The sequence below is a fragment of the Globicephala melas genome, chromosome 18 (assembly GCF_963455315.2).
Source record: "Globicephala melas chromosome 18, mGloMel1.2, whole genome shotgun sequence".
Lineage (NCBI taxonomy): Eukaryota > Metazoa > Chordata > Mammalia > Artiodactyla > Delphinidae > Globicephala > Globicephala melas.
The window spans coordinates 14338750-14357419 of record NC_083331.1 but is presented as its reverse complement, the minus strand read 5'-3'; the positions used below and the strand labels follow the sequence as shown (position 1 = coordinate 14357419).

Here is an 18670-nt window from a genome sequence, read left to right as displayed (position 1 = left end):
CCCATTCTGAACAAGTAGAAGCATTCCCTGAGTGACAAAGTACCCAGCTGAACTAGAGGGAGGGACTCGATAAGCAGAAGGAAAAGTGTCTCTCAAACAATGTCATGCTTAAAAAAGGCCCTCACTTGGTTTCATGGTCTGCTGTCACTGTCCTGAAATTCTTAATGTTTTGAATAAGAGGCCCTGCGTGTTCATTTGACACTGGCCTAGAAAAATTATGTAGGCTGTCCTGATGGGAAATGTATTTGGTTAAAAAAATTAAAACCTATTCCATTCTTCTCACATTCACCTTCTGGCTGCCGGCATGAGAGACTTTCAATTTCTTAAAAAGAGTTCTGAACTTTGTAAGTACTTGAATCAGAGCATCTTCAAGCACATGGGGTTCTGTTTTCAGTCGGTATCATCTCCAGCTCACTTGGAGAGCAGCGACATACTGACCTCAGGATTTTGAAGGTTAAGAAAGGAGCAAATACTTCAAATCAAAACCTTTATCTTTTAAAATAAAAATCCTGAGGACTTCCCTGGCGGTCCAGTGGTTAAAACTCTGTGCTTCCAATGCAGGGGGCATGGGTTCAATCCCTGGTTGGGGAACTAAGATCCCACATGCCGCGGGGCATGGCCAAAAAATAATAAAATAAAATAAACAAATAAAAATCCTTAAGAAAAGCACTTAAATTGTTACAATTTGAGGGAGAAATCTCCCTTAAACTTCAGAATATCTTTTCATACACCCATGTTATATATGGCATCTCATAAAGTTTCTTTTTAAAAAAGAACAGTATTAAAAATAGAGGTAGTATAAGAATCTATTTTGGTTATTTTTTTTATCTCCAGACAATATCTACACATGTTGTTTTATTGGGGACCAATATGGTCCAAGCTCATGGACAAATTTCTCTGCTAAAACCAAAGTGCATAAAGGAATTAAAGCTTTGAAATTTGTCATCTAGGGTCAAATTTGATCCAGCAACAAGTTGTGAATATGATTCTATGAAATACACGTCATAAATTCAGAATTTCTGGCTGATCTGAGTGAGAATGTTGATGAGATGAAATGAACAGACTCGCTTAGAATAACGTGTTGGGTCTGTAAAACTGTCATAAGCCTATAGAGATTTTGCCCAAGTAGAAGACTAAATCTTGTCACTTTTCAAGCATGTTTCAAAATCTAGTATTTCTAATGGCTTCACAGGGTGACTGGCCTGCCTAAAAGCTTTAGGAAGCAAGAAGACACGTAAAGCCTCTGGTAAAAGTCTCTGTTGCTATTTGAGCAACAAAAATTCAAACTAATGAACAAAACAAAGATAACAGTGTTAAAAATAAAAGGCAAAATTTAAAAAGATCGTGCAAAGGACACCAAGAATACCCAAACCCAGACATTTCTTTTATTCATGGCCCAAGGGAAATACACACACTGCGGACAAGCACCAAAGGACACCCTTTATTACGATTAACGCTGGGGCCCAAACCACAATGTAAAATTGAAATGAATCAGGCTGGGTTTGGAAGATTTCCAAAAACAGACTCAACGATGTCTACCTTTATCTCAACAATCTAGCACAATCCGCATAACATTAAGAGCTTAAATTCAGTGTTTTCAATATATTATATAAACCACGCAAAAGGTAGAGAGCAAGGTGCGGGATAAAGAGGAATTTAAAATCAGGTTCTTCGGTTCTGGTTCTTCAGGAATTTCACATTGGGTCTTTGGATGGTTCGTCTCTTATCCTCACTGGGAGTCACCTCGTGATACCTGAGACTCTTCCTTCCGCCAGAGCCATATTTCTTATGGGTGTTCCCTTTCTATAACTACATCAACCTCTAAGATTGTAGAGGTCTGCTTCAGGGGTCCAAAGTCTAGGGTACATATCTGAGTCCTTCAGTGTATTCTTCTCCAGGACAAATATAAAGAGGACATAGTCACCATCTTCCAAAATGTCTAATATTATATATCACCAAGCTCCTTATTTTTCTGAGTTAGAATTTAATCTAGCATCATCATTCCTCATCTTGCTTTCTCTGTTTCCTCTTAGATCTAGCAATCTCCCCAAAATGCATCATCGTATCTTGAACCTTACGGAGGGAACCGCCACCTCCATTCCTTTTACTGTTTATGAAGGTTCTGGAAGAACTGGGGTATGGAGAAGAAGGACAAGAGAAAAATAGAGGGAACGAGAGTCCTGGAAACAGGTTCTTTAAAAAAAAAGAGTCGCCTTTATAAAGTGGTCACTACTGTTATATAAAAAATTCATCATTAAAAAAAGTGTAGGGGACTTCCCTGGTAGCGCAGCGGTTAAGAATCCACCTCCCAATGCAGGGAACACGGGTTCAAGCCCTGGTCCAGGAAGATCCCACACACCGCGGAGCAACTGAGCCCGGGCACCACAACTACTTAGCCCGCCTGCAACAACTACTGAAGCCCGCGCGCCTAGAGCCCGTGCTCTGCAACAAGAGAAGCCACCGCAATGAGAAGCCCGTGCGCTGCAACGAAGAGTAGCCCCTGCTCGCCGCACCTAGAGAAGAGCCCGTGCGCGGCAACGAAGACCCAATGTGAACGAAAATTAATTAATTATTAAAAGTGTAATACATATTAGGGGCCATATAACTGTAAAACTTTTAATACTTTCCTTTTTAAGGCAAGAGGAAAATAATGTTTGAGAGCCAAAAATTTGGAAAAATTGGTCTTAATGAATAAGTGCTCCAAACAATATTGTATTTCAGCGGCTCTCTGCCAGGAGCAATACTGCTCTGCACCCTTACCCCAGTGGGCATTTGGTAACGTCTGGAGACATTTCTGATTGTCACAGCTAAGGGGGCGCTACTGACATCTAGTGGGTGCTAGCCGGGGACGCCGCTAAATTTTGTTTAATGCACAGGGCAGCCCCCATGACTAAGAATGATGTGGCCCCAAACGTCAGTACTACCAATGTTGAGAAACCCTGCTCTGTGTTCCTGACAGACGAACAACAAAAAGAGGAGGAGCTGACTCATTAGGAATTGGCTTCACAGTCCTTAAAACGGGTGGTTTCAACTCCAGAGGTGTCGGCTGCTCGGGGCTGGACTTACGGCCCCAGACGTCCAGAGTCCAGTCTGCCTGCGCCCCTCTCCTTCACTCTTTGTCTCCCTAACTACACGAGTTTCTAGAGCCTCCATCTTCCCCATCAATAGGACACACTCTGCCCCCTGTCTATGACTTAAACAGCCGGAAGCTTGACGCTGATACACAGAAATCAGGAGTCCTGAAGCTCGAGGTAGCAAAAGTCTGCAGATGCTTAAAAACATAGCTTGGCTCAAACAGCGTCAAGAGGTAGACACTCTAATCAGAAACACCTGGGAGCAGATGCTAAAACCGTTCCAAGTAGAACCTGAAACCGGACAAGGTCCTTTGTTGGTTTCATTTCACATAAAAATCAGAGTTTGAGGCGGTTGAGTTTATACCACTGATTTGTAAAAACTTTCAACAAGAATGCTGTCTTCCTCACTTTAACTTTTTAACAATCACCCCCGCAGTGTTTTGGTTCTTTTGTACACATTTACTACCATCACACTTCTGTTTTTTCTCCGATGTAATGTGGGGGAAAGACTTCTGTGGACATTCCTACTGGTAATATTTGCATTTTTGAACATTATCTGAATGACACCATGTTCCTCACACAATTGAAATCACAGAGACTTGCAGGTAGAAATCAGGATAGTTTCATACAGATAGAAATTATTACGCTGAGCAGGAAACCATAGTAATGGCACTCTAAAGTAGAAAAGAAATCAGCTGTAGAAGGACAATAAGAAGCAAACATTTATCTAAAACAAACAAACAAAAAATTAATTTAGAGTTCTATTATTCTACTGGAGCCATTTGTATTTTTCTTTTGTTTTTTTAAATAACAACAATGGTATTGAGCACATAGTGGTTTTTTTTTGTTTTTTTTTTGGCTGTGCTAGGTCTTTGTTGCTGTGCTCGGGCTTTCTCTAGTTGTGGCGAGCGGGGGCTACTTTTCATTGTGGTGCGCAGGCTTCTCACTGCGGTGGCTTCTCTTGTTGCGGAGCACGGGCTCTAGGTGCACGGGCTTCAGTAGTTGTGGCTTGTGGGCTCAGTAGTTGTGGCTCGCGGGATCTAGAGTGCAGGCTCAGTAGTTGTGGTGCACGGGCTTAGTTGCTCCAACGCATGTGGGATCTTCCCAGACCAGGGCTCGAACCCGTGTCCTCTGCATTGGCAGGTGGATTCTTAACCACTGCGCCACCAGGGAAGTCCCTGTATTTTTCTTGTATACAAATGTATGTTTGTTTATACATGCGTGGATATATATGCATGCAGACTATATATATATATATATATACACACACACACACATATATAGTCCTCTTGAAACTTCTCAGTTATTGATATTCATATTCTTATCAACAATAACTGTAAAATATGTAGTTGTGGGCATTATAAAAATGAGTCCCTACTTTAATATTTCCATACTAAAGTAGTGTTCCCTAAAGATTATGTTTTCTTTTCTGTCAGCCCAGAACCCGAAGAAGGTAGTACAGTTGACCCCTGAACAACACAGGTTCTTTTACATGCGGATTCTTTTCTGTGGTAAATACTACAGTAGTTGGTTGAATCTGAGGATATGGAACTGTGGATATGGAGGGTAGACTATAAGTTATATGCGGATTTTCGACTGCACGGGTGCTGGCGTCCCAACCCCTGAATTCTTCAAAGGTCAACTGTATAAGTAATCAATTCTCAAGTTTCTGCTGTCTCCCTTAATCAATATCAATAATAAGTGAAGTAACTCTGTCCAAAAGAAAATACAAGAGATGAAAAGAAATCGCTGTGAGAAGGGAGTGATGTCCAGTAGGACCTGATATTAAAGAAAAGGGCACAGGGCTTCCCTGGTGGCGCAGTGGTTGAGAGTCCGCCTGCCGATGCAGGGGACGCGGGTTCGTGCCCCGGTCCGGGAAGGTCCCACGTGCCGCGGAGCGGCTGGGCCCGTGAGCCATGGCCGCTGAGCCTGCGTGTCCGGAGCCTGTGCTCCGCAACGGGAGAGACCACAACAGTGAGCGGCCCGCGTGCCGCAAAAAAAAAAAAAAAAAAAAAAAAGGCCACAAAGTCATAGGGAAAAGTTTTCTAGCATAGATTTCAAAATATCTGTATTTTACTTCAGCTTCCCCGCCCCTTTTTTTCTTTTTTCTTGGACAAGCCACTTCTTTGAGTCTTAATTTCCTCCCTTGTAAAATAGGATAAGTGCTTTGAAAGAGCAACGCACACCCACCAGGTTACATTCAACAACCTGAGATTATTGGAAGAATATGAACGCATGCCTACTGAGTCTCCTAGCCAGCCTTAAAACGCTCTTTGCCGCCAAACTTCATTTCACAAAATCAGCATTTCCGTTTTAACGGGAAGGGCGTGTCCAATTCCAATTCTGAGGACTCTCTTCCAACTACCTTCCAAGCCCCAGAGGCATCAGCCGCTGGGGGTGGAGCATTGGGGGGGGGGGTGACAGATACCTGAAGTGTGGTGGCAGAAACGGCTCTCTCCTGGCACAGACCAAGACCAGCAGGACCTGTGGGTCCTCCCCAGACGCTGTCATCTGCAACTTATCTTCTCAAGAAACACAAAGCGCATACGTTCTTCCTCAGTGGTGACCTCTGGGTGGCAGGGGCGCTGTGTAAGAAGCAGAGGCAACAGAGGGATCAGGGGCTTCCGATGGGGAGCCTTGGAACTTCGTTAGACTCTGTCACTTGGTCTGGGGGGCGTGGTTTCATATAAAGAATGTGGGCATTGAAGTGGCCTAGGGAAAACTCCCTAACCTCGCTGAGACATGAGGTGCCCTGCCTCGGACAGGCAGCTCTTCAGAAGGACTGAAGGTGACAGCGGACGTACAGCCCCCGGATCGTGCTGATCACCGGGGGACACCCCAGCCAACGCTAGGCTTGGGCTTCTTCATCCGCATCTTCCCCTTATGCACTAAGCTCGTTTTAAAAGGACGTGTCTCAGGAAACAGCGAATATCAGGGCGGCTCATGTACTGGGCCCGCTCTTCACGAAGGCTTGCGGAGGCAGGAGGAGGAGGTGGGTGTGAACTTCCTGGGATAAAGTGAGTGGTGATGGGTGAAGACAACTGAATCTTCCCTGGTGGCTACAAGGAACGCAGGGAGAATGGGCGGAGCCTGAGGAAGCACCCCGCACGTAGCACTATATCCTGCTGGGGGAAACCTGGGATGCCTAGAGCCCACACCCATGTCTCTATGTACATGCTGCCCAGGACTTTCTTCCACTGCCTTCTTCCTCCTTTGCTCCACCATGTAGCCTTTCTGTGCTTGTCAAAGGACAGGTTGGGAAAAAATGAAAGTGCGGTGAAACTGCAACTAACCCACTAGTCCAATGACTCCCTGCTCAGTTAAAAAGATTTACTGAGTCAGGAAGGTCAAATAGTGGCCATTTTTTTTTTTAAGTTATGTATAGATATTCTTCATCAATGTTTTCTCTAACCCTCCTTACAGCAAAAAAACAAAGGCTGGTTTTATTCCTTTCCACACAAAGCATCTGTAACAAAGCAAAAGGAGGATTTCAAATGACAGTTTCACTGTGGGGAGTGGCGCATCTTTCCAGAACATTTAGCTTTTATGGACAAAACCCACGGAAGGTAAAACACATAAGGGCTTAGAAAGATAACGTTGCCAGCATCAAGAAAAAGGCGCAGGCTCATATTATCTGTGCTTATTTGCGGTATTACGTAATTTATTGTACTTTTCATAAATATGCCGGCCTTGTGAATTCTCTTCATTTCACTATAGAAACTATATTGAGTCATCTGCTATCTTGGTGCAGGATTTTCTTTTCTCTTTTCGTATTTATAAATTTGTCCTCCTGGAAAGTATCAAGGTCAATTTCTGCCATTTGTTGCAAAATGTAGAAGATTTAACTGAAGGTGATGTTGACTATGCATGCATTCAAAGGTAGATCTGGGTCTTAAATATTTATTTAAAAACTGAAAACACTTAGATGGGAACACATACAAAGGGACAAAGTAAACAAAACAAAAAAATGGAAAATGAAATCTGAAATATGTTTTTTTAACCCTCAGTGCCATGCTGTCTCAGGCGGAAGGATCTAATCTCTGCAAACACAGGTTTTTGGTTAATAATAACAGTCTAGGGCTTCTCTGGTGGCGCAGTGGTTGAGAGTCCACCTGCCGATGCAGGGGACACGGGTTCATGCCCCGGTCCGGGAAGATCCCACATGCCGCGGAGCGGCTGGGCCCGTGAGCCATGGCTGCTGAGTCTGCACATCCGGAGCCTGTGCTCCGCAACGGGAGAGGCCACAACAGTGAGAGGCCCGCGTACCGCAAATAATAATAATAACAGTCTAAGATGAAAATTATGAAGGTAGCATAATAGCTAACAAGTTAAGTTTTCAAACAAATAGAGGTTTGTATTTAGTTGCTGTTTTGTTCTTCTGGGGATCTACTTTTTAAAAAAATTCTAAAGACCAGAAATAGCAAATCCAACTCCAAAGCTATTCTGAAATGAAACAAAAAGTCAGAGAAAGTTAAGACTATGGACAATTTACAAAGCCGCTTTTTATACAGTTGGGTTATAGCTCTGGAGTTCCAACGATTTCCTGGGCACAGCAGGGAGCAAAGGATTGAACCCAGGAGGTAAACATGGGAAGAAAACATCAGTGAACAGTATTCACCAATTGTCTTGTTCATTTTACAAAAACATGTAGCGGGACACAGTCTTCAAGTCAGAAATCAGATTCACTAAAACCTACAAGATAGAGATGATGGACAGAGGTTGAGGCATAAGGACAAAGGGGTGATGGAACAACTAAGAAAGAACTGCCTTGAAGGCTAGAAGTAAATGGAGAAGTTCTGAGGAAAACCGAACCACAATTTAGCTAAGGGCAAAAATAAAGACATTCTGGAACACACGAGGATCCAGAAGATTAAATACCCATGCATCCTTTCATAGAGAATATTATCCACCTAAACAAGGGAATAAATCAAGAAATAGATTAAGGAAGCAGTGGCCCCAACAATAGAGCTGGGCAGGGAAATCCCTGGATGACCACTGAGTCTCTGGAGATCATTAATGCATCCACATTAGAGAAAAGAAAGGAGGCCCCCAGGAGCAAGTTTTCCAGGAAAAAAAGCAAATTTGATGGGTCATCTGATCTAATAAAGCTCTTTCTTTTTAAGATTTGACTCTTTTTTTGCCATTATTAATTTTTGTGGTAAAATATACATAACAAATTGTACATTTTAGCCATTTTTAAGTGTACACTTCTGTTGCAATAAGTACATTCACATTATTGTGCAACCATCAATCACCGTCCATCTCCAAAACTTCATCTTCTCCAACTGAAACTTTCTACCCATTAATCACTAACTCACCATTGACTCTCCCCTCAGACCAGAGTAACCACCATTCTACTTTCTGTCCTTAAGAGTTTGACTACTCTAGGTACCACACAAAGTGGAATCATATACAAATTTGTCCTTTTGTGTCTGGCTTATTTCACGTAGCAAAATGTCTTCAAGATTCATCCATGTTGTAGCATGCGTCAAATTTTCCTTCCTTTTTAAGGCTGAATAATATTCCATTGCATGCATATACCACATTTTGTTCATCCATTCATCCACTGAAAGACACGTGTTGTTTCCACTTTTTGGTTATTGTGAATAGTGCTGCTATGAACATCTGTTCGAGTCCCTGATTTCATTTCTTTTGCATATATATCAGAAATGGAATTACTGGACCATATGGTAATTCTATGTTTAATTTTTTGAGGAATCACCATACTGTTTTCCATGACAGATTCACTCTTAACATTCCCACCAGCAATGCACAAGGGTTCCAACTACTCCAAAAGCTTGTCAACACTTGTTATTTTCTGTTTTCTCAATAATAGCCAACCTAATGGGTATTAAGTGGTATCTCATTGTGGTTCAGATTTGCATTTGCCTAATGATTAGTGATGTTGACCATCTTTTCATGTGCTTATTGGCCATTTGCATATATCTTCTTTGGAGTGATGTCTATTTAAGTCCTGTGCCCATTTTTTAATTGGGTTGTTTTTTGTTGTTATTGTTGAGTTGTGAGAATTCTTTGTATATTCTCTGTAAAAATTCTTTATCAGATATTTGATTTGCAAATATTTTCTCCCATTCTGTGGGTTACCTTTCATTCTGTTGGTGTACAAAAGTTTTAATTTTGAAGTCCACTTAATTATTTTTTCTTTTATTCTCTGTTTCTTTAGTGTGATATCCAAGAACTCATTGCCAAATCAAAAGACACAAAGATTTTCCTCCATGTTTTCTTCTAAGAGTTTTATATCTTATGTTTAGGTTTTAATCTATTTTCAGTTCATTTTCATATAAGGTAAGGGTCTAATTTCTTTCTTCTGTATGGGGGTATACAGTTTTCCTAACACCATATGTTGAAAAGACTGTCTTTTCTGTTTTTCTATTCCTTATTTTATTTATCTCTGATTTAATCTTTATGATTTCCTTCCTTCTACTAGCTTTGGAATTAGTTTGGTTTTTTCTAGTTCCTTAAGGTATAGTGTTAGGTTACTGATTTGAGGCTTTTCTTCTTTTCATGTATTTATAACTATAGATTTCCCTCTTAGAACTGCTTTTGCTGCATCCATTAAGTTGGTATGCTGTTTTTCTCATTTTCATTTGTCTCAAGATATTTTCTTTGTAATTTCTTCCTTAATCCATTGGTTGCTTAAGAGTATTTTGTTTTATTTCCACGTTTGTCAATTTTCTAGTTTTCCTTCTGCTGTTAATTTCTAGTTTCATTCTACTGTGATCAGAAAAGACACTTTGTATGATTTCAATCTTGTAAAATTTATTAAGACTTATTTTTTGGCCTAAAATATTGTCTATCCTGGTTAATGATCAATGTGCAATTGAGAAAAATGTCTATTCTGTTGTCACTGGATACAGTATTCTGTAACATTTTTATTAGGTCCAGTTGGTCTATAGTGTTGTTCAAGTCCTGTATTTCCTTTATAGATCTTCTGTCTGGTTGTTGTACGCATTATTGCAAGTGTGATACTGAAGATTCCTACTATTATTGTAGAGTTGTCTGTTTCTCTCTTCAATTCTATCAATTTTGCTTCATATAGTTTGAAACTCCAATGTTTGGTATATAAATGTTCATTAATATATTCTGGTGAATTGACCTGTTTGTCATTATATAATGTCCTTCTTTGTGTCATAAGTTTCTTATTTAGTGTGTTTTATCTAATATTTGTATAGCCACCCTGCTCTCTTTTCATTACTATCTGCATGGAATATCTTTCTCCGTGCTTTCACTTTAAACTTATGCATGCCCTTACATCTACAGTGTAGACAGCATAGAGTTGAATCTCATTTTTTTATTCCAAGCTATGTCTTTTGATTGGGAAATTTAATTTCTTTACATTTAAAGTGATTATTGATAATGAAGGACTTACTTTTGCCATTTTGGTTTTTGTTGTTGTATTTTCTTTTTTTTAAATTTATTTTATTTTATTTTTAATACAGCAGGTTCTTGTTATCTAATTTACACATATTAGTGTATATATGTCAATCCCAATCTCCCAATTCATCCCACCATTTTGTTATTTGTTTTCTGCACATATTATAGCATTTTCCCCACATTTCCTCCATTTCTGCATTTCTCTGTGTTTAATTTTTTGTAGTGACACACTTTAATTCCCTTCTCATTTCCTTCTGTGTGTATTCTACAGATATTTTCTTTGTGGTTACCATCAGGATTACATACAACATCCTAAATTTATAATAATCAACTTTAAGTTGATACCAACTTAACTTCAATCACATACAAAAACTATTCATTTATAGCTCCACTCTCACTTTATGTTATTGATGTCACAATTACATCTTTATAATAATATTATATACTCATTAACATAGATTTATAATTATTTATTATGCATTTGTCTTTTAAATTCTGTAAAAAAATTAAAAGTGGAGTTATAAGCCAAAATTACAATAATACTGTATTTTTGATATTTATTCATGTATTTACTTTTACTGGAAAACTTTATATTTTTGTATAGCTTCAAGTTTCTGTCTAGTGGCCTTTTATTTCAGCTTAAAGGACTGCCTTTAGCATCTCCTGTTGGGCAGGTCTAGTGGTAATGAACTCTCTTACTTTTTGTTTGTCTGGGAATCTCTTAATTTTCCCTCATTTTTTAAAAGACAGTTTGCCATATATGGAATTCTTGGTTGACAGGCTTTGTTTTTCACCACTTTAACTATATCATCTCACTGCCTCTGGCCTTCAAGGTTTCTGCTGAGAAATCTGCTAGAAATCTTACTGAGGCTCCCTTGTGCATGATGTCACTTTTCTCCTGCTACTTCCAAGACTCTATGTCCTTGGTTTTTGACAGTTTAACTATAATGTGTCTGCAGGTGGATCTCTTTGGATTTATCCTACTTAGATTTCAATGAGCTTCTTGAATTAGTATAACCATGTCTTTCCTCTAATTTTGGAAGTTATCATCCATTAATTCTTCAAATAATCTCTCTGTTCTCTTCTCTCTCTTCTTCTTCTTCTGGAGTTCTCATAATGCATATATTGCTTTTTTATGGTATCCCATAAGTCCCTTAGGGTCTATTCAATTTTTTTATTCTTTTTTCTTTTTGCTTCTCAGACTCAGTAATTTCAAATGACCTATCTTCATATTTGCTGACTCATTTTTCTGCCTGTTTGAGTTTGTCTTTGAATCTCTCTAGTACATTTTCCAATTCAGTTATTGTATCTTTCAGCTCCAGAATTTGTTTGTTTTTTAAATAATTCCTATCTTCTTGTAGATGCTCTCACTTCATTCAAATATTGTTTTCCTCATTTCCCTTAGTTCTTTGAGCATACTTGAGATAGTTTTTTTTTTTTTTCTTTTGCGTTATGCGGGCCTCTCACTGTCGCGGCCTCTCCCGTTGCGGAGCACAGGCTCCGGACGTGCCGGCCCAGTGGCCATGGCCCACGGGCCCAGCCGCTCCGCGGCATGTGGGATCCTCCCGGACCGGGGCACGAACCCGCGTCCCCTGCATCGGCAGGCGGACTCTCAACCACTGCGCCACCAGGGAAGCCCGAGATAGTTGTTTTAAAGTAAGTCTGAAGCATATGCTTTTTCAGGGACTGTTTCCAGATATCTATTTTGTCTTTTTGAATGAGTCAGATTTCCTTGTTTCTTTGCATGCCTGTGATCTTTTGTTGAAATTGGGCATTTGAAAAAACAGTTACCTTCTCCAGTCTTTGCAGACTGGCATGGAAGATCTTCACCAATTTGCAGGCCCCTGAGCCTTGAGATCAGTCTAGAATGAGAGCTTAAGGTCTGCCACGTAAGGACACAGTGAAAAGGAGGCCATGGCCAAGCCAGGAGGGGAATCCTCACCAGAAGGTGACCATGCCGGTACCCCGACCTTGGACTTCCAGCTTCCAGAAACCATGAGAAAATAAATTTCTGTTGTCTAAGCCACCAAGTCTATGGTATTTTGTTATGGTAGCTTGAGCCAACTAAGATAGTGTTTACTGAGCACTTTCTATGTGCCCAGTACTGGGTTAAACCATGAGAGTGAAAGAAAAATAAAACATAGTCCTTGATCTTAGAAACCGTGGAGTCCAGCTTGGGAAACAGACATATAAACCAATCATTTCAACATAAAATGATCAATACTTCTGTAGACACAAAACATAGAGCACCATGGGAGCACTGAGGAGGAAAGCTTTAAATCTGCTTATCATTGAATGGATCTATTTCATGTTTGGAGAGGTTCTTTTTTTTTTAAAGAATTGTGTCTTATTCTTTTTTTTTAATTTATTTATTTAATTTATTTATTTTTGGCTGCGTTGGGTTTTCGTTGCTGCACATGAGCTTTCTCTAGTTGCAGTGAGCGGGCGCTACTCTTCGTTGTGGTGCGTGGGCTTCTTGTTGCAGTGGCTTCTCTTGTTGCAGAGCACGGGCTCTAGGTGCATGGGCTACAGTAGTTGTGGCACTTGGGCTCTAGAGCGCAGACTCAGTAGTTGTGGTGCACGGGCTTAGTTGATCTGCAGCATGTGGGATCTTCCTGGACCAGGGCTCAAACCTGAGTCCCCTGCATTGGCAGGCGGATTCTTAACCACTGCGCCACCAGGGAAGCCCTGGAGATGTTCTTAAGCCCTTTACATTTATAAAATCCCAAGGTCCTATGTAACAGTGAGTTTCCATGTTGTGAGTTTGGGGCTGTCTTCCTGTCCTTTAATGGGAGGCGCATCAGTGCATGAGTCAGCTGCTCTGCATTTTCCTGTCACTTTGGCATTTGATTTAACTCTGGGACACAGTCAAACCTCTCCAACTTTTTGTTTCTCAGTTTCTCCATCTATAAATTGAGATGCTGATACTTGTCATGAACGTCTATATACGAGTAAATTCAATAAAGGCATAATGCTAGAAGTGAAAGGGAAAAACAAATGTGTGTTCTATGACAGATGAGAAAAATGATGTGGGACTGTTACTAACAAGTATAATCAATAAGGCTAATTCTCTAAGTCAGCGCTTCTTGGATTATAATGGTCACAAAAATTATATGGGGATCTTGTCAAAATGAAGGTTTTGATTCAGAAAGACCCCAAGATTCTGCATTTCAAACAAGCTCCTGGAAATGTTATTGCTCCTGCTACATGGATTACACGTTGAGGAGCAAGAACTTTAATGATTTTAGGCCCTGCTGTGAGTGCAGATGTAAGTTTCACAATTTCTAAACATGTATTTACTAACCAAAGCCACCAAAGCATCACTTAAGGTAGCAGTTCTCAAACTTTTGGTCTCAGAACCTCTTTTATCATCTTAAAAATTATTGTGAAACCAAAAAATCATACCCATCTGTATTCACAATATTTGAAATGAAATCTGAGAACATTTTAAAACACAAGAATACATCAGCATATATTCTATTATCTGTCAGAATGATAATGTCATTCTACAATCTCGAAGTCTCAGGAAAACTCCACTATCCATTCATGAGAGAATGGGAATAAAAAATCAAATGTCTTTTTACTTGACAAGAACTGCTCATTTAAGACACTGATTTTTTTTTTTTTTTTGGCGTACACAGCTGTACTACAAACCCTACTAAATAAATCAGATAATAATTTAGTCTCTAATTCATTTAAAGATGTACTTATTGGGGACCTAATATACATAAATCAGCATGTTAGGTGCCAAGGTTGTGTTTCTCAACCTTGGGAACTTTTAAAAAATACCAGTCGGAGCCGCATTCAAACAGATTAAATTAGTATCTTCGGAAATTAATACTGTTTAAAAAGTTCAACAGGTCATTTTAACGTGCAGCCAGGATTGAAAACCATTGGGTTCGGAAGGCAGGGTATAAATAACAGAAGCCCAAAGTAGAGGAAGTGTGCACACAGGGTAGGCATTGCTTAGTGGGGTCATACGGGCCAGGTTAGACTGTTGGTACTCACGCTAACTAGCTTACAATGTGCTTATCCTCCCTCATCATCAATTTCCTTAAATCGGAGATCTAATTTCCATAAATTGGGTTGGTAATGGTTCCATCTTAATAGAGTTGTTCTGAGGATCAAATGAGGTAAGGCATGGAAAGCACAGCTCCTGGCACACGGTAAATGCTCATTAAATGTAAGCATTAGTAACTGCCCTGCAGAATCTTACCAGATAAGATGTGAATTAAGCCAGTCTTGCAGGGTGGCAACATTTCATAAGAGCACTGGAGGAAGATAGAATCAATCTGAATGCAATCAGAACTCTCATTCTCGCCTCAAAGAAATGGGCTTAACACAGCTCAGGGGTGTGATTCAGTAGGGTGTTTTTGTTTTTGTTTCTTTAATCCTTGATGGAGGAAAGGACCCAAACTAGTACATGTGGCTGGATGGAAAGGGTTTTTGGCTACTGTTGATGGGTTCTGAAAGAGTTTATTAATCTCTAACACTAGAGCTTTCATGTCCTGAGAAAAGGGCTCCCCTGAAACCATGACAGGCCAGTCTGGCTATACTGCATAAACAGCCCAGTTTACTGTTAGTATATAAACAGTGCTTTGGCATTAACAGAGAAAATCTGAATCAGAGTGTCCTATTCATAGATAAAATATCCGGATAAGAAGTGAAGCCACCACAGAGTTAATTTTTCTGTAAAGTAAAGAAGAAACAAGAGGAAGAAATAGAAGAGCTGGTGTCGGCATCAGGTAATACTTTGCATATACGGCAACTACTTGGTTAATGTAGTCAGTGCAGAAAAATTGAAGAACGCCTCCAAACTGGCTATCCACACAGACTGAAGTATTCAAACAATGAACAAATCTCTACTTTGTGTTCAGTAGATGGGTAATGTTCAAAATATGTAACAAAATAGTATGGTACAGAAACTAAAAATCAGAACAGATGCTTGCCCAACCTGATTCAATGTCATCTGTACATATGTGGTTCATCTGTACCCATGTGTACTCACTGACTATCAGCTCTGCGGTGATTACCCTCTCTTGTCTCTTTTTCCTTACCACTCCTCCATGAAAATTGACTCTTCAAGATGTTTCACCTAAAATTTTGATGATCCCAGCTGCCTCTCCACACCCATCAGTTTAACCACTTCACATCAACAAAAATTTCTCCATTTTTTTGTTGCAGAGATATCTGAGAGAGGAAGAAAGGATTTTTAAAATTATTAATGTTAATGCTCTGGGCCCTTTCAAAATAGGCCACTTAGAATAACACTGGAATTATAGAAAAAGTGCAGAGGAAAACAACAAGGAGCAGAAATAGAAATGCACACTCCATTGATGGCAAACAAGGAGGTATAGTAATCCTGAAATACAGTATGTAAGATAAGCTGGCGTAAGATACGCTGACAAATACAGTACGTAAGATAAGCTGACAAAAGCAATAAAGATCAAGTACCGAGCTGGAAGGTTCACAGCTGCAGTTGTCAGAGAATCAACAGAGTACAATTCTAGGAGGTTTGTCCCTTAGAGGTACAAAACCAGCCATCTCTTGTTTGAAACAAGAAGCACAGATACTCTTGGTAGCTTCAGGAAGCATGGAAGGTAAGATTAAATGAGGAATCGCAGAGACAAGCCACCTTCCAGGAAACAGTCTATGAGACAAGGAGGCAGAGTACTGAGTTTCTGCGTAGTTAGAGAGACACAAGGTTTCAACCTTTATTCACTCACATACACACACAACCCTGAGGATTAGGAAGACTTTCCGCTAGCCTGAAACACAGAAGTCACGCATCTTCCACATAAAACGATTACAAATAGCTGGCCCAGAAAGAATTCATCTCCTTCAAAGATATCACAGAGGGGGGCAGATGGATTAAACATAAACTTAAAATATACAGAAAGCACTTACACCAGAAAAAAAAAGTTGCATTTAACAAATGAAAATGTAAACCAAAGATATCACTGAAACAATTTTAACTCATGAAGAAGAAAACACATCTCTAAATCAAAGGCATAAAGCAGAAATGTAAGAGCTCAGAGAAGTCATGGTTGGACAACAGAAGGAGGTGACACATGAGCTGATATAACTCATAAAAAAGGGAAATCAGGAAAAAGAGAAATTAAAAACTAAAATTCTCCCATAAACAAAGCCTAAATTGAAGCAAACAAATGAGAAATACAGCAAGGATTATAGAGAGGAGAATTGAGAAAAGCAACTTTATATCCATAGAGATATAAAATTGAGGAGGGTCAAAAGGTATAACTGATGTCCTTAAAGAAGGGAAAACCTAATGGAAGTGGAGAATATTTATTGAATGTTAAATTTTTTTAACGTTCAGGAATTACGTAAAGATTTGATTCTACAATTAAGGTGACATAGAATGCCCCAGGGAAAACTGACATAGCAGAATTGATTTTGAGACAGTAAAGTTACTGATTTTAAAGATAAAATATCAAATCACTTATAGTGGAGGAAAAACACACCGTTCTCAAACTATTTTATTGTTATGTTCACAGCTAAAGGTCAGCAAGGCCTACAAAGTCTTCAATGAATGAAAGTGACCTAAGAATTCTATTCTTAAGTAAGGTGACCAACCTGCCCTAGTTTATTCAGGGCAGTCCCAGCTTTTGCACTGTTAAGTCTTACGTCCCGGGTACTCTTTCGGTCCCAGGCAAACTCTGGTCTCAAGTGTCCATGCAACACTCACTACAATGTCATGTATTAGGCCACAATGAGAAAATCCATTAATTCTAACATGTAGAAATAATACAAATAACATTCTCTGATTACATGAAAAAATAAATCTAGAAATTAATATAAAAACTAAAAAGTAGGAAAAAACCTCTACCACCTGCCAATCTAAAAAAGAGAAATTTAAAATGTGAATTGCAGAATATTTCAGAACATAAGGATATAAAAACACCATATAGGGAACTTCTTACTAACAGGTAAAGTAATGCTTGGTAAAAAAGATTTGTGACCTTAAATACAAATAACAAAAAAGGAGAAGATTAAAAATAATCATTTAACATTCCTCAAACACAGATCCAAAAAGTTTTAATAAAATATTAGCAAATAGAGCTCAGTAACATATACAAGAATGATACATCAAAACTAAGTAGAGTTTACCTCAGGATTGTAAAATTGGTTTAAGATTTAAAAATCAATCAATATATGATCATTTTTAAAATGCAAAGAAAAGCACTGAACAAAACTCAACACCCATTCAGCATTAAACAAACAAAACAAAAACAAACAAAATACTTCTCAGCAAACTAAGACCTCAGAAGATAACTCCCTGAATCCCTCATTTTGACAAAGGACATATGCCAAAAGCCAATAGTTAACATCACACCTAATGGGAAATTTCAAAACTTTTTCTCCCCATAATATTGAGAACAAGGCAAGGATGCCTACTCTCACCATTCTGATTCAACTTTGTATTAGAGGTCCGAAACTTTACAATACAACAAATAAACAAGCAGAGGCATAGTGTCAGAAAGGAAGAAGGAAACCTGACTGCATTTTCAGGTAGCACTGTTTGTATAGAAAATGCTTTAAAATCTATAAAACTGTTACTAAAAAGTAACAAGATTAAAAATTATTTTACCAGAAAATAAGATGAAATAAAATTCTATTTATCTTAACACCAAAAACAAAACCCCATAAAATACTTAGAAATAAATTTAACAAAAGGCATGCAAGGTCTCAATAATATAAACTACAAAAAATCGCTAACAAAGTAAAAATGCACAAAAGACTTGAGCATACACTTTACCAAAAAAGATACATAACTAATCATTAAGCACATGAAAAAGTCATTAACATCATTAGTCACCAGGGGGGTGCAAATTAAAACAATGAGATAACATTACTCTTCACCAGAACGACCAAAATTAGAGATTAAAAATACCACAGCAAACATTGGTAAGGATGTAGAACTGGAATTCTCATATACTGTTGATGGGAATATGGTAAAACCACTTTGGAAAAAGTTCTGGCGGTGTCTTGTAAAACCTCAACTCCTACGTTTTGACCTAAGAAAAATGAAAAATATATTCACAGACAACATTGTTCACTGTAGCTTTATTCATAAGAGTCACACTCAGGGAAAAGCTCGGTGTCTGTTAATAATAGGATACCAGGGAATACTACTAAGCAATAACAAGAAACAACTACTGATACGGGCACCAACATGGATA

At 39.1% G+C, this 18670-nt stretch overlaps 1 protein-coding gene across 11 annotated transcripts in view; it reads right to left on the bottom strand.

Annotated features, from left to right (window-relative positions):
* COG6 (component of oligomeric golgi complex 6) overlaps positions 1–18670 on the bottom strand; it is a 279679-nt gene that overhangs the window by 163871 nt on the left and 97138 nt on the right. For 9 of the 11 annotated variants that reach the window (XR_009559818.2, XR_009559811.1, XR_009559812.2 and 6 more), the window contains one exon: positions 5503–5659. The gene's annotated coding sequence lies outside the window, so the exon portion shown is untranslated. Of the gene's footprint in view, positions 1–5502; positions 5660–18670 lie in introns of those variants that run through there. The other 2 variants (XR_009559816.2, XR_009559817.2) reach the window with 2 other exon arrangements.